The 18,261-nt window shown below is 41.5% G+C and overlaps 1 long non-coding RNA gene across 1 annotated transcript; it reads left to right on the plus strand.

The window, feature by feature from the left end:
• The first annotated feature begins 762 nt into the window (after positions 1 to 762).
• On the plus strand, positions 763 to 2,747 carry LOC147030702 (uncharacterized). The gene is made up of 3 exons (XR_015055807.1): positions 763 to 932; positions 1,122 to 1,195; positions 2,163 to 2,747. It is a non-coding gene; the product is annotated as an uncharacterized LOC147030702 (long non-coding RNA).
• Positions 2,748 to 18,261: the final 15,514 nt, after the last annotated feature.

The raw sequence follows: 18,261 nt of genomic DNA on the forward strand, positions 1-18,261 counted from the left end.
AAACGTCGATCTGGACAAGCACCACGGGATTGAGAAGGGGAAAGGGCGTCAGGGTGCACCGTCTGGTGCCAGCTCGTTACGCACGTCTACGCGCACGAGTACAGCCACTCACGTGTCTTCATACTTAAAGACGGTGTTTCGGACAGGTGGACCAATCTCACACCTGAAAAATGTCCATCAGATTCCGATGGGACGAGAACTTTGCCAATAATTTTTTTGATATCTTCTGATCTTCAATCTGAGATCATCGCTCTGAGATCTTCACTGAATTGAACTCTCAACCCCCTTCCACCGACAAGGGGTTGTTCAAATAATTTTCACCAATAATAATAATCGTAATACTGCCCAAGACGCATCAACCTTTATTTCTTCCCACATATCAGGACTGTTAACATCATTAGGAAGAAAAATACATTTTATTTACGAATGTACAACTCATAGAAGAGACTGACTTAGACTATTGTACACGTACGTTGTCTCGTTGATAGAACTAGGATTGTATGAAGCATGGTGCAAGTTTGGGCTGTATCAAATACAATTAAAACATGGATTACAAATGATATAGACAATGAGGATTTATTGTATAAATAAATTATGTTAAGCAATCAACTGTTTTATTTTTTTTTTTTACAAACTATGGTATAAAGTATATGTACATATACTAGTACCCCAAAGGTGGAGATCAGATCGAACTTGTGACTTCGATCAACTCCAACGACTCCGTGAGTACCATTATGACGTCACAAGGTGTGCACCGTCCAGACAGTAGCTTCTTTTCATACCTATAGCTGACATGTGTACGATATTGAAATATTGTATGTTCCAATTTAATTTTCTTCCTTTGACTTCTTGCCTTATCCGCACACGAGATCTTTCGAGGGGATATTGTTGATTACAAGTTGTTCACATGGTTTTGCTATCAGACGTCATCGGTAATGTATACCATAATATATGATCAAAAGATGATTGATGAACAAAAACAGGAGGAATATCTGTGACGGCTATTAACGATGTTGTTATATTTCCGAATTGCGTCACAAATCTCCATTAAATTCCAATTAAAGTGCAATCGTTTAAATGCCCTGTTGTTGGTTATCCTCATATGTCTTTGCATATATAAGGGTCCGTCGTGGTGCGAGAACCACAACACCAAGGAAAAAAAGGAAAACCTCAGAATTCGAACAATAATGGCCAGGTGAGGTCTACTCGAATGGTATATGTAACAGCACAGTTTGAAATGTTTTTATTTTACATTATTGTTTGTACAGTACATTATGACGTGCTGCACTTTCACGACTCACATCACCAGTTATATATTGATGGAGTAAAATTATTTCATTCATTAACACACATCGTAATGGACTCAGCTGCTTGACTGTGAGATATAAGAGGGAGAGATAAGTTCGTAACTTATATCGTCGTACACGTACAGCCGATGCTTGAAATCAAGATTGTGCAGAGCTCTGAGCTGTCTAGTGTGGGTTCGATTCCATACCCCATTAATAACCCGTGAGATTGGTGCTTCGCAGGCGGAGGTGTTGCTGCAATCCCGAGGTTTTCCGTCCCCTTCGATGGATGTTCATCGCTCCGCGTCCCGTATGCTGTAGCATTGTAGTTGATGGATGCCAAATTACTTTGTGGTTATGCTTGGTGGAAAACCTGGCCAGTCGGTTGATAAAATACCTGGGCCAAAAACCGTCCTCTCGGCTGATCCCAGAAGAAGGTGGTTTTTGATGACAAGAAGACAGATGATGGCAACGACGTCAGTGAGAGCATGAGCTGAGATCACAATATGCAAGCCAACAAATTCTCCAACTTGAAAAGGGAAATCAATTGTCTGACATTCCAACACAGACTGCTTTTACTCGAAGAGGAAGAGGAAACATTCTGCAGTCATGAATTCCACCACAACCACAATTACTAAATCCACCTACCCCCCCACCAGCAAACCACCATGAAGCTAAAGATAGTCACGTGATGTATGCAAACGTAACTTGCAAGGTGTTTCTGAGATGCTAATATGAGGCCGATTATTAAAGGCTTGACAATTCACATCACATACGTTAGGATAAGTGTACAATCCATACTATACCGTAAGGGATTGTACAGGAAGGATTCCAAAGTATTTGTTTATGTCATGTTTATTATTAATTTATTTTCAGTTTTGCAAACATGCCAACGAGCTCGGTCCCTGAGCGTCGTGACGAGGGTGCGACCGAAGTGGCAGGTGGTTGCGGATGTTGCTGCACATCCTGCCATAAGCACGACCATTGCCACGGTCACAAGCATTGCCACGAACACGGGCACGGTCACTGCCACGACCACGGCCACGGGCACAAACACTGCCACGACCACGGTCACTGCATGAACCACGGAGGTTGCGTTTCCCACGGTCATTGCCACGGCCACGAGCACGTGCACTGCGTCAAGGTGGACCATCACCACCACGGATGCGGTGGAGGCTTCGGTGGAGGTGGCTTCGGCGGTCTTGGTGGAGGCCATGGAGGCCACGGCGGTGGCTGGGGAGGCCACGGCGGTGGCTGGGGAGGCCACGGCGGTTGCTGTCACCACCACTGCTGCTGCCATTAAATGTGACGGAGCTTAAAGGTTCTGTGGTCTTCATGGATCCAACACGTTTTCTGATGTTTTGCCATTTAATCGAATAAATACCGCCCACAATATGTTCTTCACAAACAGCACCCGCTCTCTTCTGTTTCTGCACTTTGTGTTCATCATTTACTTGCAATAAAAGGAAAAACAAAACTGTCCAAGTTTTTTGCATTATTGTTATGACTATTTCCCACCCACACGTACACTTCTCTCCTCACCCCCCCCCACCACCCGACTGACTGACTGACTGACTGACTGACAGACACCGTGCGATGCTAATACCTCTCCTGAACTATATTCCAGGTAAGCTAAAAAAAAAAACAGAGGGATATTGTAATTTGCTTCGTCTGTCTGTCTGTCCTTCCATCACACTGTCTCCTCCTAAACGGCTTTGCAGAAATTCTCCAAACTTGGTAGTTATGATCACCACATGGCAACAAGGTGTGAGAGCAGTATCGTTTTGACCCCACCCCATTGGGAGGGTCAAAAGGTTAAATACCAAAAAATGCAATTAGCGGCACATATTACAACATTTATTTTATGAAACTTTGCGCGGCATATTTCATCAACATTATGGGATGCATGGAATACGCAACGATTTTGGGGGATTTGACCCCCATTCATGTCTGAGGGGGTGGGGAGTTAAAGCCATAAGGGTCAAAACAAAATATTTTAAAAAACAAAACAAATCAAACTTGATATTTTCATTCCTCATGGAACTTTTTGCCATTTTTCAAATTTGCTGTCAGTGAGAAGCATGTGGATTTGCGATGGCACTCTATCGACATCACTCTAGTTCTACTTGCAGCGACAATAATAACTCGAAGGGCACTCGGTAGAGCGTATACCTCTGCCACGTAATGCCTGATCCACGAGAACATATCGGGCCCAATACATTTTTGAAATATCATACTATATAATACTATATCGTTTTTGGCCCTATCTCTCAAATGGTGAAGAATCACTTACAAAATTAAATAATTCTCTTATCCAGATCCGGATTCGGATCTTCACCAAACTCGAATCACTTCGTCCTTGTGACACACCCAAACGTGTCCACCAAGTTTCGTTCGAATACGTCCACGAATGATTGAGATATCGTGCTATACTGTATATAGTTTTGGCCCTATCTCTCAATGGTGAAGAATCACTTAAAAAATTCTAGTAGTCGGATCCGGCTCTGGATCTTCACCAAAATCGAAGCAGTTCGTCCTTGTCACACACCGAACCTGTGCACATAATTTCATCTCGATCCGTCGACAACTTTTTGAGATATCCTGTACACAAACAAACAGACAGAGTGGGATGAAAACATAACCTCCTTCACCGTCGGTGGTGGAGGTAATAATGACCATTGTTTTCATGCCATGAGGCACATAGGGTTTCCAAGGCAGTTTCATTGGCAAAGAATCTCAGTCCTGGATGGGACATCACTCCAACACAGGATACTTGAATGGCGTATTGTCCCTCGTAAGATGGTAGTCCCATTTTGCCGGTTGTTATACCTGCAGTTATATGACAGACCAAAATCAATAACAGATTATTATATCTGCAGCGATAATAACTAAAACACAGAAACAGTAAATGTTTTGCACAGTCTGGAAGGGAGTTGCAAAACTAAGTAGAGTTCATAGAACACCTTACTTCGTGCAGTGTTGAGAAAAAGGACTTGGGAAGAGTCTCTTAAAACTCTTGCTTTGTGTTTCCGAGCATGATCTATGGTCGTGTTGGTGAGGTTTGAATAACAGGCGTGATGGTAAACAAACAAAGACGATGGGTCAACGGGAACAGTCCAGAGCTAATGATGCTCCAGTGAGATGCATCTTTTTTGTCCTCATTGAGGATTTATCCATGAATTTGCCCAATTACAAACCTTCTGCCAACTCCTCCTGGAGAAAATTACAATTTTGGAACAATTTTTGATTAAAAAAAAAAGATGCACAAAACAAACAGCACTGGGTGCCGGCATATTTGTCTGTTTCTCTGCAGAATTTCACACAGTTTCTCTGCCCCACATGAATGCTGAATCTCAAAATTACTCTGCTCTCAGGGCATCTCCAAGTGCTGCTCTGTTCTTGCATATTGCAGATTGACTGCCGGGTTTGCTATCATTTCTTGGAAGTGCCATTGTGCTGTTAATGCTGTGTCCCTATACCAGTTCACTGGTACTCATTTCGCCAACCTCAGAAGGATGAGAGGCTGAGTGAACCCCACCTGGTGTTAACTCAGCAACCAACGGGGCTCAAACTGAGGACCCGAAGATCCTAAACCAGCCACCCTAATCATTAAACCAACACCAGGCATCAAGTACTACTAAAAGAAAGGGTTTTGAAAGTGTCAGAAAGGTGATTTGTATTCTCCAGTGTTCATGTATCTAATTAAATTGAAATAATACAAGAAAAAACAGACAAAATGTCATAGTCCCCATTGTTTTAGTAATTTTGCTGAACAGAATTAAAGGGATAGCCAATAGTTATTACAACTAAAATGGCTGCCAGTCTACCAGTCGGCCATCTTAGATCAGATCGCAAAATAAATTGAGGTGCAAGTGCATGCCATCATGCACTGCGCTTGTGCAAGATCAAAAGGTAAAAGGTCAAAGGTCAACTCAAGGTCAAACGTCTAAAATCATCAATTTTTATCTGAAAAATCGTCAATTTACACTCTATTAACTTGAAAGTTGAACAGGATTTGCATGGTCCAACGATGAATTGGGAAAGCAACTATTTTTGAGGTCAAGAGGTCAAAGGTCAACTCAAGGTCAAACTTCTAAAATCATCAAATTTCATCTGAAAAAACTATCAATTTTCATCCGATTGACCTGAGCTTTGATTAAGATTGTATCCTTAATGAAATGGAAAATTTGATGTATTCGTGGCAACCGATGGAGAAGAGAGTGCATTTTGCAAGTATCGTGCTCTGCACGACGTCATGTTTTTTTTGTCTTGTTTGTCTGTTTGTTTGGTGAAACTTCACCGCATGGTAGAGTTTGTCATAGACAAGAAGTCTGTTGTTTTTGAGGTCAAAAGGTCAAAAGGTCAACAAATCTGTCAAATTTCTAAAATCCTCAATTTTCATCCGATTGACTAGAAAGTTGAACAGGATTTTCATATCAACTTACTGAATTCAACCACCAATTATTGTTGAGGTAAACATTGGCCAAAAGGTTAACATAGGCCAAAGGTCAGCAATTTAGGTGGGATTTCTGAAATCCTCAATTTTCATCTGATTGACTTGAAATTTCAAGAGGATTTACATTTCAGGTTACTGAATTCAACCAGTGAACTATCTTTGAGGTCAACATAGAACAAAGGGTCAACATAGGCCCAAGGTCATCAACTTAGGAGGTATTTCTGAAATCCTCAATTTTCATCTCATTGACTTGAAATTTGAAGAGGATTTGCTTATCAGATCGCTGAATTCAACCACCAATTATTGTTGAGGTCAAATTTGTTTTATGGATTTTGCAAGTATAATGCTCTGTATGACGTCTTCTTGTTTGTTTGTTTGTCTATTTCTTTGTCTGCATGCAGGATATCTCAAAAAGTGGTTGTATGAATTCAGATGAAATTCAGTGGAGAGGTTGGGTATGTGACAAGCACGAAATGATTAGATTTTGTTGAAGATCCGGATCCGGATCCTGATCCAGCAAGTAGAATATTTAAAGTGATTCCTCGCCATTGAGAAATAGGGCCAAAAACGATATATCACACGATTTCTCAAAAGGTCGTGAACAGATTCAAACGAAACTTGGTGGTCACTTTGGATGTGCGATGAGGAAGAACTAGTTCAAATTTGGTGAATATCCAAATCATCCGGATCTGATAATTTTTTAAGTGGTTCTTTACCATTGAGAGATTGGGCTAAACCAATATATAGCATGATATCCAAAAAGTTGTGGGCAGATTCAAAGGAAACTTAGTGGACAGGTTGGGTGGTGACAAGGATGAATTGATTCGGTAATGGTGAAGATCTGAATCCAGATTCAGATTCGACAATTTTTTTTTTTAAGTGATTATTCAGCATTGAGAGATAGGGCTTAAAAACAAGATCCAAATCCATTGGGATCATACTTTGTACAAAGCATTGGTGCTGCTGAAGCAGTCTCCTTGACTATTGGGCACAATCCTGGACAGGTCAATGATCAAGCAGGATTTGAACTCAGGACCCTATGATCCCAAGCCCACCACCCTACCATGAAGCCAACACAAAGCATAAAAATAATATATGGCATGATATCTCAAAATTTTATTGGGCTTGATATGTTCTTGTGGATCAGGCATTGCATGGCAGAGGTATGCGCTCTACCGAGTGCCCAAGCTTTCTCCCTAGTTTTATCTCTTCCTCGGTTTATCTATTGTTTCTGACAACATCTTAATAGTTGAGTCAGAAAGAACTTCATTTTTGTATACATTGCCCAGCCTCATGGAAGAGCTATAAATACTTTGAAGATCATAATAAAAAAATCATGATCATCATGCTTTGAAAATGACACGATGAATTCGTCAAAATTGACTTGCACCTCATTGTACTTCAAAATTGTTCCTGTCGCAATCCCACTCAGCCTTCAATCCTCATTCATGAACCTTAACTTCAAAGTTCACGTGTTAATCTGACTACCTAGAATCATGCAACAGCAAAAGCATCCTGACTCTCTTTCTCTCTTTGTGCTCTGTTTGGATAGATCATGACGACCTACTGTATATGTGTCAGGCATGGAAGGGTTGGAATACATGGAAGAACTCCAGTTTCCTCATCTTTAGGTATGACCACCTAAACTAAACTTGCAATAATAGCTTTCTTTCCTTTGTATAGCTGCAGGTTTACAAATCTGTTTGTGTATTTGGCTTATCATAAAGCTGCATGTTTAATGTTGGAGCTTGTTTGTCTCTGTGACCCCAAGTGTTATGTTAGCAGGCACTTAAGTTCCTAGTAGGGTTCACACATGCTAGAGAGGAGAAGGGGTAGAGAGTCCAGACAAATATACCAACCAAGTAGGATGACACACCATAAGAGAGCAGCTCTCCAAGTAGTCTAGCCAGCAATGGGCTAGCAAGTTATCTTCGCAAAAGTTAGATATTGCTCTCCATTTCCATCATTCTTTCCATTTAGTTAATACACAGTACTACTTTCTCTGCAGGGTCACAGTTGGAATTGGGTTGAGCCCTTCATCATCCTAGCAACTCGGCTTTTGTAAGACTAAAAAATAACGTCAATGATATTACTGAAAGAATGGCTGACCTTCTCTCCCCTTTGATATGCTTCGAGGTATACTCAAGGATCACTCCTATCATTACCTCATTGAGGTTCTTACACCCATGAAACGCCAATTTGGCCTACACCTGAGCCAATGCAAAGACCTTATCTTCCTCTCAACAGGGTGACACCTTTACGGTGCTTATGCCTCCCATGGAATTCAACAGGATGGATGGATGCTGTGCCTGATGTACACCAATACCGTTCATGTTTCGCACAGTCATCACAAGTGTATCAGAGGCCTTGAGCTCCTTCGGACTCAGACGCCACGATTTTCTCCCAGGACCCCACAGTGGTCACCACTCCAGAGGCTCCAGGGACCAGACCACAACTTGGAGCTATCCCACGTCTCCATCATGGTGGACATCCCATTTCTGACTCTTAACAAGTGGATGCAATGGTCTTAGGCACTTTTAGGCAATGGTTATTGGGCAATGATTCGAAACAGTGAAATGGTGATGAGACAAACGTGAATATCGTGCGACTTCAAACTGCTCCACCCAAGGAAATCATCGCAATACAGCGCAATGACTTAACAACATTCACGGTCCTCTCAAGGTAAAGGTAAACTGCACAAAATAGCAGCTGGTCACGCGAATCGCCCATAAAACTGTCGTTTGTTTTCTCTGATTAATCACCACTAATGGTGTCTAACTGAGCATTTAAATGGATGAAAACAATCCGTGGGACTCGTGGCAGGTCCCAAGGCACACACCTGTATGCGTAACACCTGCGTACAGGCAAAGCAACACAACAATATGAACAAATTTGTGATTTGTCGACGACATTCTAATTTTCTTCAAACTATGAGGTTTGCAAGGATCGAAACATTTGTCGACGCAGACGTTTATGCACAACATGTTTGATCAACTTTCCAGATGTTTCAACAATTTGTTTTTGTTTTACAAGATATCGATTGGAAATTTACGCTGCACGTACCCATTCCATATAACAATACTGGTACTACTGAAAAACGGACATTTAAAAGCCACCCTGAACGCAAGAGAAACCCAATGATTTGCACAAGTTCGGTGATCAAACTCAGGAGTTTCACTTTTTTCAATACAGACCAACGTATCGAGTTTTCCCATGGGAAGGCAGAAAATGAAATGTTAACAGCATTTATAACCCACTGTATGTGGGCAGTTACATCTTTGTATTTTTATTCCTGAATTCCACTTCACTGATACTTTAGCACCATTGTCATTTAGGCCCTAAGTGTGTGCAAAATGTTCTCAGAACAAGACATTTGCAATAGGCCAAGACCGACCAACGAAAAACAAACAAACATATATATATATATATATATATATATATATATATATATATATATATATATATATATATATATCCATGTATATATGTCGGACCCCTCTATTTGCTTGGGATACGTTCCTGAAAAATGTCGCTAATATCAGGGCGTTGTCTTCAGGTACTGCAGTCTTGACAGGGGGGGAGATGAAAGGGTTCCATTGAGAGCCACGCGTTGTCTACGAGAGGGGAGGGAAGTCAGGAATCCAAGAGTGGAGTTGGCCTTTGATTCCATAGATAGACAGTTTGGAGAGTAAGGCAGGATGCCAGACTGGATCAAAAGCTCGAGATATGTCCAGAGAGACAAACCTGATCTCATGTCTGATATTGAGAGCCCCCACCATTGTTGTGATAGTGGAAGCAGCATGTCCAAGGTAGAGTGACCAGGTCTGAATTTGAATTGATGATCTGAGATGAGGCTGTTATAGAAAAGAATGACTTTCTGTCAACTGAATTGGACCTTAGTTAAGGGGTTACATCTCCCCCCCCCCCCCTTTTTATGTAATGTTGTGATGTTGGCTGATTTCTAATTTCCCAGGTGGATATTGGAGAGCAGTCCTAAAGTGTAAAATCATAAAATAATCATAATAATAATAAATCGCTAATTCGCGAAGCACGAAAGTCATAGCAGGTCACATTTATGACTTGTGAATACACGGGGTCTGACAGTCCCTACACACACACACACACACACACACACACACACACACACACACACACACACACACACACACACACACACACACACACACACACACACACACACACACACACACACACACACACACACACACACACACACTTACGTTTTGGAGTCTTCCAAGACTATTATGAGTATTATTCGAACGTTTTCCACGCAAGGAAAGTTGGCGCAGGAGAAGGCTATTCGGCCCATCATGCCTGTGCTGCATCAAACCCAAAATCCACTACCCATCCACAGACAAGCTACTGACAAGTCCTGCCAATACCCAATGCCCCTCTATCTCCAACGCATCCGGGTACCTGTCTAATTCCAATTTTTATTTTATTCACCCTTATACTGCCAATACATGTATATATTATGCTAATGGAGTGTGCTTTCACATTGTCTATGTGTAACACATTGTGTCAGCACATGACCTGTTTCCCCATTGTCTCAGGTCGCTCACCTGCATTTGATTTTTCATTTATTTATTTTCATGTTTTTTTTTCATTTATTTATATTTTCATTTGTGGATGTTGTCCGACGATTCTGTGATTTCTTTCGGTGTTCTGGCTTCGATGTCCATCCGCACCCAAAATTTCAGATTTCGACATTACTTGGAAGGCAACGATCTATCAACACACACACACACACACACACACACACACACACACACACACACACACACACACACACACACACACACACACACACATATATATATATATATATATATATATATATATATATATATATATATATATGTTATCATGCAATATTTTTGAACTCGAACATCCGAAATATTTTTTGACAAGATGTAAGTAATCGTGCTGCAAAATATCTCTAATAACGGAGTGCGGTCTATTATGAAATTGCACTTTGTTTTCGCTTCCACTCTCGACTGAGGCATATATAAGGTCACTTCACCGCTCGAAGTGCAGGAGGACAATCGCTTACCCTTGGAGGAGATCTCAGCACGTTCGGTCTGATGAATACCCCGGCCACCGCCCGGTAGGAGGATTTCCATGGTTTCGGATGCAAACCCGGACAATGCAATGATATTTATAGATCATTGAGAAATATTGAAAGAAGGTTTTGAATGAATGTTACCGTAGTTGTGTACGGGGTTCATTTGGAGGAAGTTGTTTGTCGATTTTGTTATTTAAGAACGGATCATATGCGGAAACACCCTGAAAAAGGTCACCTTTTGTATTATTAAGAGAAGTTGAAATTATTACCGGGAACCTGTATTGTTTGTCGTTTCGTGAACATTGGTGGAATTGATTCCCACGATGCACAGCTTCTTTCAACTCATCGAATGTCCGCCATTCGCTCGATGTGCAAGTTATTAAACTATTTTACATGAACAACATGAATAAAATGGTCATGAAGATACCGCTGATGTATGATGTTCACAGCAGTATTTGATTGTTTTTACTTTAGTTGTTTTTCCCTTTTCAACGCAGACATCATGAAATGTTGCAAAGGTGGCGAAAGATCATTTAAATGTTGTTCCGTCCAAATCGCTGCAGCGGGGTAAAGCAAGTTTTGGTAAAAGAATAACAGCAAAACAAAATGACGTCATACTTGCTGACCCATGTAAAAAAAACTGAACAGTACAATTGGTATATAAAATAATCAGATTGCAATCTGATCGTCGAGAAGTTTGTGTTCTATTTTCCTCTAAAAGTTTCATCAACAGCTCCTCGAACAAATGATGAATGCATTGTCCCCTTTTTCTTACTCCCCTGCAGCTTTGGCAGCCTCCATCCAGCGAGCTCTGCTCCTGTAATTCGTGACGAGGGGAGCACAGAGGTCGCAGGTTGCTGTTGCAAGTCTTCTTGCTGCACCTCCTGTCATAAGCACAACCATTGCCATGGCCACAAGAATTGCCACGATCACGGGCACGGTCATTGCCACGACCATTGCCACGGGCACAGTCACTGCCACGACCACGGTCACTGCATGAACCACGGAGGTTGTGTTTCTCACGGCCATTGCCACGGCCACAAGCACGTGCACTGCGTCAAGGTGGACCATCACCACCACGGATGCGGTGGAGGGGGCTTCGGCGGAGGTCACGGCTGGGGTCACGGTGGCGGCTGCTGTCACGGTGGCCTGGGAGGACACTGTGGCTCCAGAGGACACGGTGGCTGGGGTCATAATGGTTGCTGTTGCTATTAGGAACGCTTGCCACACTTCTTGCACTTTAACCGGGCAAGCTTTGCTACTTTCTCAGTTTATTAACTTTGTGCGGATTTTAAGCTTGAAGCCGCCGTGGTGATGGGTGAAAGCTGTGCTATATTGTCTCTATCAGTAAATGTGTCCATGAAATATGATTATGATCAGTAATAAAAGCATTCCCTTCAAAAAGGAGAAAAGTTTGCGTTGTTCATCCCATGAAGATTCTTCTTCTTTCGGCAGCTCCCGTTAGGGGTCGCCACATCAGATCATCCATTATGATCCGCATACTGATTTGGCATACGTTTTATGCCAGATGCCCTTCCTGACGCAACCCTGGTCGCCTCTTACGACACAGGGAATAAGGATTGGGTTTCGCCATGATTCCGGGCTACCCTACACCCTCTCATAGCGCGGCCCAGCGCAGAGCAGAGCTCCCGTCCTCAAGCGATCCTCCAACCCAAGCCGCCGAGTATCCAGATTACAGTCGCAAGCCACTACACCCGGTTCATCTCATGAAGATTATATTTCTGAATTAAAATAAATATATCTTCACTTACAAGACTTTCCTTCAAAGGCATTCCTGTGAAAAGGCACTTGTCCTACAATCACCGATAAAAATTACAGAATTATCCAAATAAGTGGCTTGCATCCAACCTGAAGGATGAATCATCAGTCATAAGCATCGATCAAAAAATTATATATCTGTATACATCAATATTTTCAATTGCTTGTGTGTTTGTTTGTACGTTATTCTTTCACGGACGAACCACAGGACCTAAAGGCCCCAAATTTGGGCTGTAGGTACTTCCGAATCTGGGAAAGGTCTTAAACTACTGCATGATGGCCTTAACATCCGTTTTGTGGCTACCAAACGCCGCTGTCAAGTGTATATTGGGATGTGGGGTCAGGTCGTGCTGCCGCCGGCCCGCAGGAAAAAGGTAACCACCATGATGTCAATAACTCCATCGCTTTTCAATGTCCACCATGTCCCGAAACCACCACCAGGAAAAGCTCACCCAGCTGGGCACATAATTTGCTGATTTACAAAGTTAGGGACTTTATTACCTCTGCCACCAACGGTGAAGGAGGTTATGTTTTCACCCCTCTCTGTCTGTCTGTTTGTTACTTGCAAAATCGTGGATTTTTCAAGTACATTGGTTAGTCAATTTCGTTATTCTGTCTGTCTGTCTGTCTGTCGTTCGTCGCCTACAGGTCAGAATTTAAAACCGATCTCCACCAAACTTCACCACATGGTAGAGTTTGTCATAAGGAAGAAGCCTATTGTTTCTGAGGTCAATAGGTCAAAAGGTCAACATTGGCCAAAGGTCAACAACTTCGGTGAGATTCCTCAAATGCTCAATTTTCATCCGATTGACTTGAAATTTGAAGAGGATTCATATTTCAGGTCATGGAATTCAACCAACTAATTATTTTTGAGGTCAACATGGACCAAAAGGTCAACATCGTCCCAAGGTCAACAACTGCGATGATATTACTAAAATTCTTAATTTTCATCTGATTGATTTAAAATTTGAAGAGGATTTATATTTCAGGTCACTGAATTCAACCGGCGAATTATTTTTGAGGTCAACATGGACCAAGGTCATCAACTAAGGAGGTATTTCTAAAATCCTCAATTTTCATCTCATTGACTTGAAATTTTTAGAGGATTTGCTTATCAGGTCACTGAAGTCAACCCCCAATTATTTTCGAGGTCAACATATGCCAAAAGGACAACATAAGCCGAATTTTCTTAAATTGTCAATTTTCATCCGATTGAGTTGAAATTTGAAGAGGATTCGCATATTTGGTCATTGAATTCAACCACCAATTATTGTTGAGGTCAAATATGTTTTATGGATTTTGCAAGTATTGTGCTCTGCTCGACGTCTTCATCTTGTCTGTTTGTCTGTCTGTCTGTTTATCGCTAACAGCTCACAATTTTAAACCGATCATCATAAAACTTCAGCACATGGTAGAGTTTGTCATGAGGAAGAAGCCTTTTGTTTTTGAGGTCAAAAGGTCAACAACTTAGATGGTGTTTCGAAAATCCTCAATTTTCATCCGATTGACTTAAAATTTGAAGAGGATTTATATTTCAGGTCAATGAATTGAACGACCAACTTTTTTTTTCTTTTTTTTAGTCAAACTCGTTTTCTGGATTTTGCAAGTATTGTGCTCTACACGACGTCTTTTTCTTCTTCTGTCTGTCTGTTTGTTTGTTTGTTTCTCTGCTTGTTGCCTGCAAGTCACAATTCTAAACTTGTCATCATGAAAAACTTTAACAAGTTGTTGAGGTAGTCTCAACTGAGGAGCCTGTTGAATTTGAGGTCAAGGGTCAAAACCTCACCTTGTCGTCAAATTTCTAAAATCGTCATTTTTCATCCGATTGACTTGAAATTTTAACAAGATTTGCATATTGCGCCACTGAATTGGGAAAGTTACTACTTTTGAGGTCCAAAGGTCAAAGGTCAACTCAGCGTCAAACTTCTAAAATCATCAAATTTCATCTGAAAAATCGTTAATTTTCATCTGATCAACCTGAAAATCAAGCAGCAATTGCATAGTGCATCACTGAATTTGGAAACTAACTATTTTGTGAAGTCAAACAGGTCAAAGGTCAACTCAAGGTCAAACTTCTAAAATCAATTTCAATCTGAAAAATAATCAATTTCTATCCGATTGACCTGAGCTTTGATTAAGAATGTAAATTTTAATCTTAATTAAATGGGAAATTTAATGTATCCATGGCAATCTTTTGCAAGTATTGTGTTCTGTATGACATCGTTTTCTTGTTTGTCTGTTTGTTTGTCTGTTTGTTTGTTTATGTGCAGGATATCTCAAAAAGTTCTGGACGGATATGGATGAAATTTGGTGGGCAGGTCGGGTGTGTGATAAGGACGAACTGATTAAATTTTGATGCAGATCCGGATCTGGATCCGGCGACTATAATTTTTAAAGTGATTCTTCACCATTGAGAGATAGTGCCAAAAATGATATATCGCACGATATCTCAAATAGTTGTGGATGAATTCGGACGAAACTTGGTGGACGTGTTCAGTGTGTAACAACGACAAATTGTTTCGATTTTGTTGAAAATCTTAATTCGAATCTGGAAACGAAAATTATTTAGATTTTAAAGTGATTCTTCACCATTGAGAGATAGGGCCAAAAACAATATATAGCATGAGATTTCCAAAATGTTTTGGTTCTCGTGGATCAGTCAATGAATGGCAGAGGTATGCCCTCGACCAAGTGCCCTTCTAATTTCATAATTTAACCGAGGATTTTTTTTGGTAACAATTTAACGAATGTGTGGTATGCTCACCTGAAGAGCCCAAATAAGAACGAAGCTACGGTTGGTGGCTCCATTTCCTTTTTGATCTTTTAATTCTTGGTCTTCAAAACACCTGAGACTCCGCACCACAACACCCCCTGGAAACAATTCCAGAATTGAAGATGAATTGGTGATGGGCACGTGCATGATGTTTGGTGTAATGGTGCTTTGGGGTCGGAAGGGCAGTTTCTGGTTATTTATCATGAATGACAATAACTCCACCCCCAAAATGGTGCCCAGCCGAGTAGAGAAAATGTGTTGGTATGGCAGACGAACATTGTTTTTAACACATCGTGCGACAATACCTGATGCGGAATGCAATCTGTGCCTTGCTGCTTCACCGCGTTATAGGGATTGATTCATATATTTTGTACATTACTGCACATCATTTTCAATCGTGTTCACTGGACATCTAAGAAACTCATCTGGCAAACCAGCAAAAGCATTGCGGATGTAATTTTCTGATTTGTTTAAATTAGCAGGTTTGCTGCGATACACTTTTTCTTTAGAATGACCCCACCCAAGACAAGAAAAACACCGCACGGAGTTAAATCAGGACTCCAGGATGGCCACTCGATCGTTCATCATCACACGATCCATCTGAGGGAAAGTGGGTATGGAACCAATAATGAACATCAATTGAGAAGTGCGGAGAGGCACCATCTTGCATCGTTTCATCCATGTTCTCCCATTGCTGAGGGAGGGGAAGGGATGGGTGGGAGGAGGCAGGGGAAAGGGTAGGGTCTGGAGGGGCTGGGGTGAGAAAACGCAGTGGCAGGGGAAGGGGTAGGGTGTGGATTGGGAGGAGAATAGAGGGGAATGGGTGGGGTGTGAATCCAGAGGGAGGGGGTTGGAGGAAGGAGAACAAGGTGGGATGAGGGAGTAGGGGGGGAGTGGGAGGAGGAACCCGGCGCTCCCTGGCAATGCTGGGTAACACTACCAGCATATACATATATTGAAGCAGTTTTGCAAATACACCCCCAATCATACAGTTACATGCAGGTTCCCAAAGCGAGCTATATCATTAACAAGCAGGACCAGGCATTGCCCGGTACTGCCTGGTCTATTTTTTGTGGGGACCTAAAATACTTCCCAACACCGACTAAGGAATGTGGTCAGGGATCATTTAATACTGGCAGGGACCCGTGAAAATTCTACGGAATGCAAAATGTGACTTCAAGCCCTCAACTCCCACCGCACCACTCTCACAAATCCTAAATTCTCAACGTCCACCTCCCAAAACGAAGTCCTCACCTACCCCCTCTCATCCCTAAGGCATCGATCCTCTCCCCACTCCAAGCCTTCAAACAACCTCCCTGCCCATCAATCACCTTCAACATCAAAACCAAATTAATTGGCCTCCATCTGTGTTAAATTGCTGTGCTTCTGACTATTTGGGAATAAAATCAGCTCTTTCTATCAGGTTTCCTCTGCTGGGTGGTGCATTTTACAGCAAACACTCTACCATGAACATCAAGGAGCTTTCAAAAGACCTACGGAAAAAAAGTTGTGGAAAGGCACAGATCAGGGGATGGGTATAAAAAATGTTTTTTAAGGCCGAGAATATCCCTTGCAGCACAATCAAGACAATCATCCTAGATCAGGCCGTCCCTCCAAACTGGATGACCAAGAAAGGAGGAGACTGATCAAAGAGGCCAACAAGAGGCCAATGACAACTTTGAAAGAGCTACATGCCTTTATGGCAAAGACTGGTCACTGTTTGCATGTGACAACAATATTCCAAGCATTCCACAAGTCTGGCTTGTATGGCAGGGTGGCAAGAAGGAAGCCATTACTCAAAATTGCCAACCATGAGTCTCATTTTAGGTGTGCAAAAAATCACTCTGGAGATTCTGAAGCCATGTGGCAAAATGTTTTGTGGTCTGATGAAACCAAGATGGAACTTTTTGGCCTAAATGCAAAACGTTACTTTTGGCACAACTCAACACAGCACATCACCCAAAGAACACCATCCTTACTGTGATGCATGGTGGTGGCATTATCATTTAATTGGGATGTTTCTCATCAGCTGGGACTGGGGCACTTGTCAGGATGGAAGGGAAAATTGATGGAGAAAAATACAGAAAAATCCGAGAGGAAAACCTGCTGCTCTCTGCAAGAAAGCTGAAATTGGAATGGAAGTTCACCTTTCAGCATGACAACAACCCGAAGCACACAGCCAAAGCTACACTGGAGTAGCTAAGGTTAAGGAACAAAAAGAAAAATGTCCTTGAGTTGTCCAGTCGGAGCCCTGACCAAAATCCAATCGAAAATCTTTGGCATGACTTGAAGATTTCTGTCCATCAACACTCCCCACACAACTTGACTGATCTCGAACAGTTTTGTACAGAAGAATGGGTAAATATCAGTGAACACTTTTGCAGGGCATTTTATAGTATTTACAAGTCAAAAGCTGATATTTTGTTTAATGATGAGAAGTAGATCATTTTATCTTTTGTTTCTCATAGAAATACAAGTAGATATCAAATGCAATGTGTTGAATTTGAAGTTCATTACCTGCTAGTTTCGGATCGATGGAGTAAAGATTCTTGGGGTTTTATGATAGCATTAAAAGGTTTTACAATAAATAACCAGAGGGGAGCACTCGGGAGTGCAAAACCTCCGCCGCCAATACTTCTGGGTCACTCAAGTGAACCTTATATCTTATTCATTAAATGTGATGTCAACAGTGCTGACAGTTAGAGTTCTTTTCTCCAACATTTTTTTTTGGGGGGGGGGGGGTTGGAAATCACTTAAAACATGTAGAAATGCAAAAAAAGAAATCGAAATTTTGTTGAAAAAAAAGTTGCAAAATTTTTTTTTCTCTAACAATTTTTTTTTGGGGGGGGTTGGAAATCACGTAAAACATTTAGAAATGCAA

The sequence above is a fragment of the Eptatretus burgeri genome, chromosome 3 (genome assembly GCF_056783735.1).
Source record: "Eptatretus burgeri isolate ZD-2024b chromosome 3, Ebu_testis_v1, whole genome shotgun sequence".
Taxonomy (NCBI): Eukaryota; Metazoa; Chordata; class Myxini; order Myxiniformes; family Myxinidae; genus Eptatretus; species Eptatretus burgeri.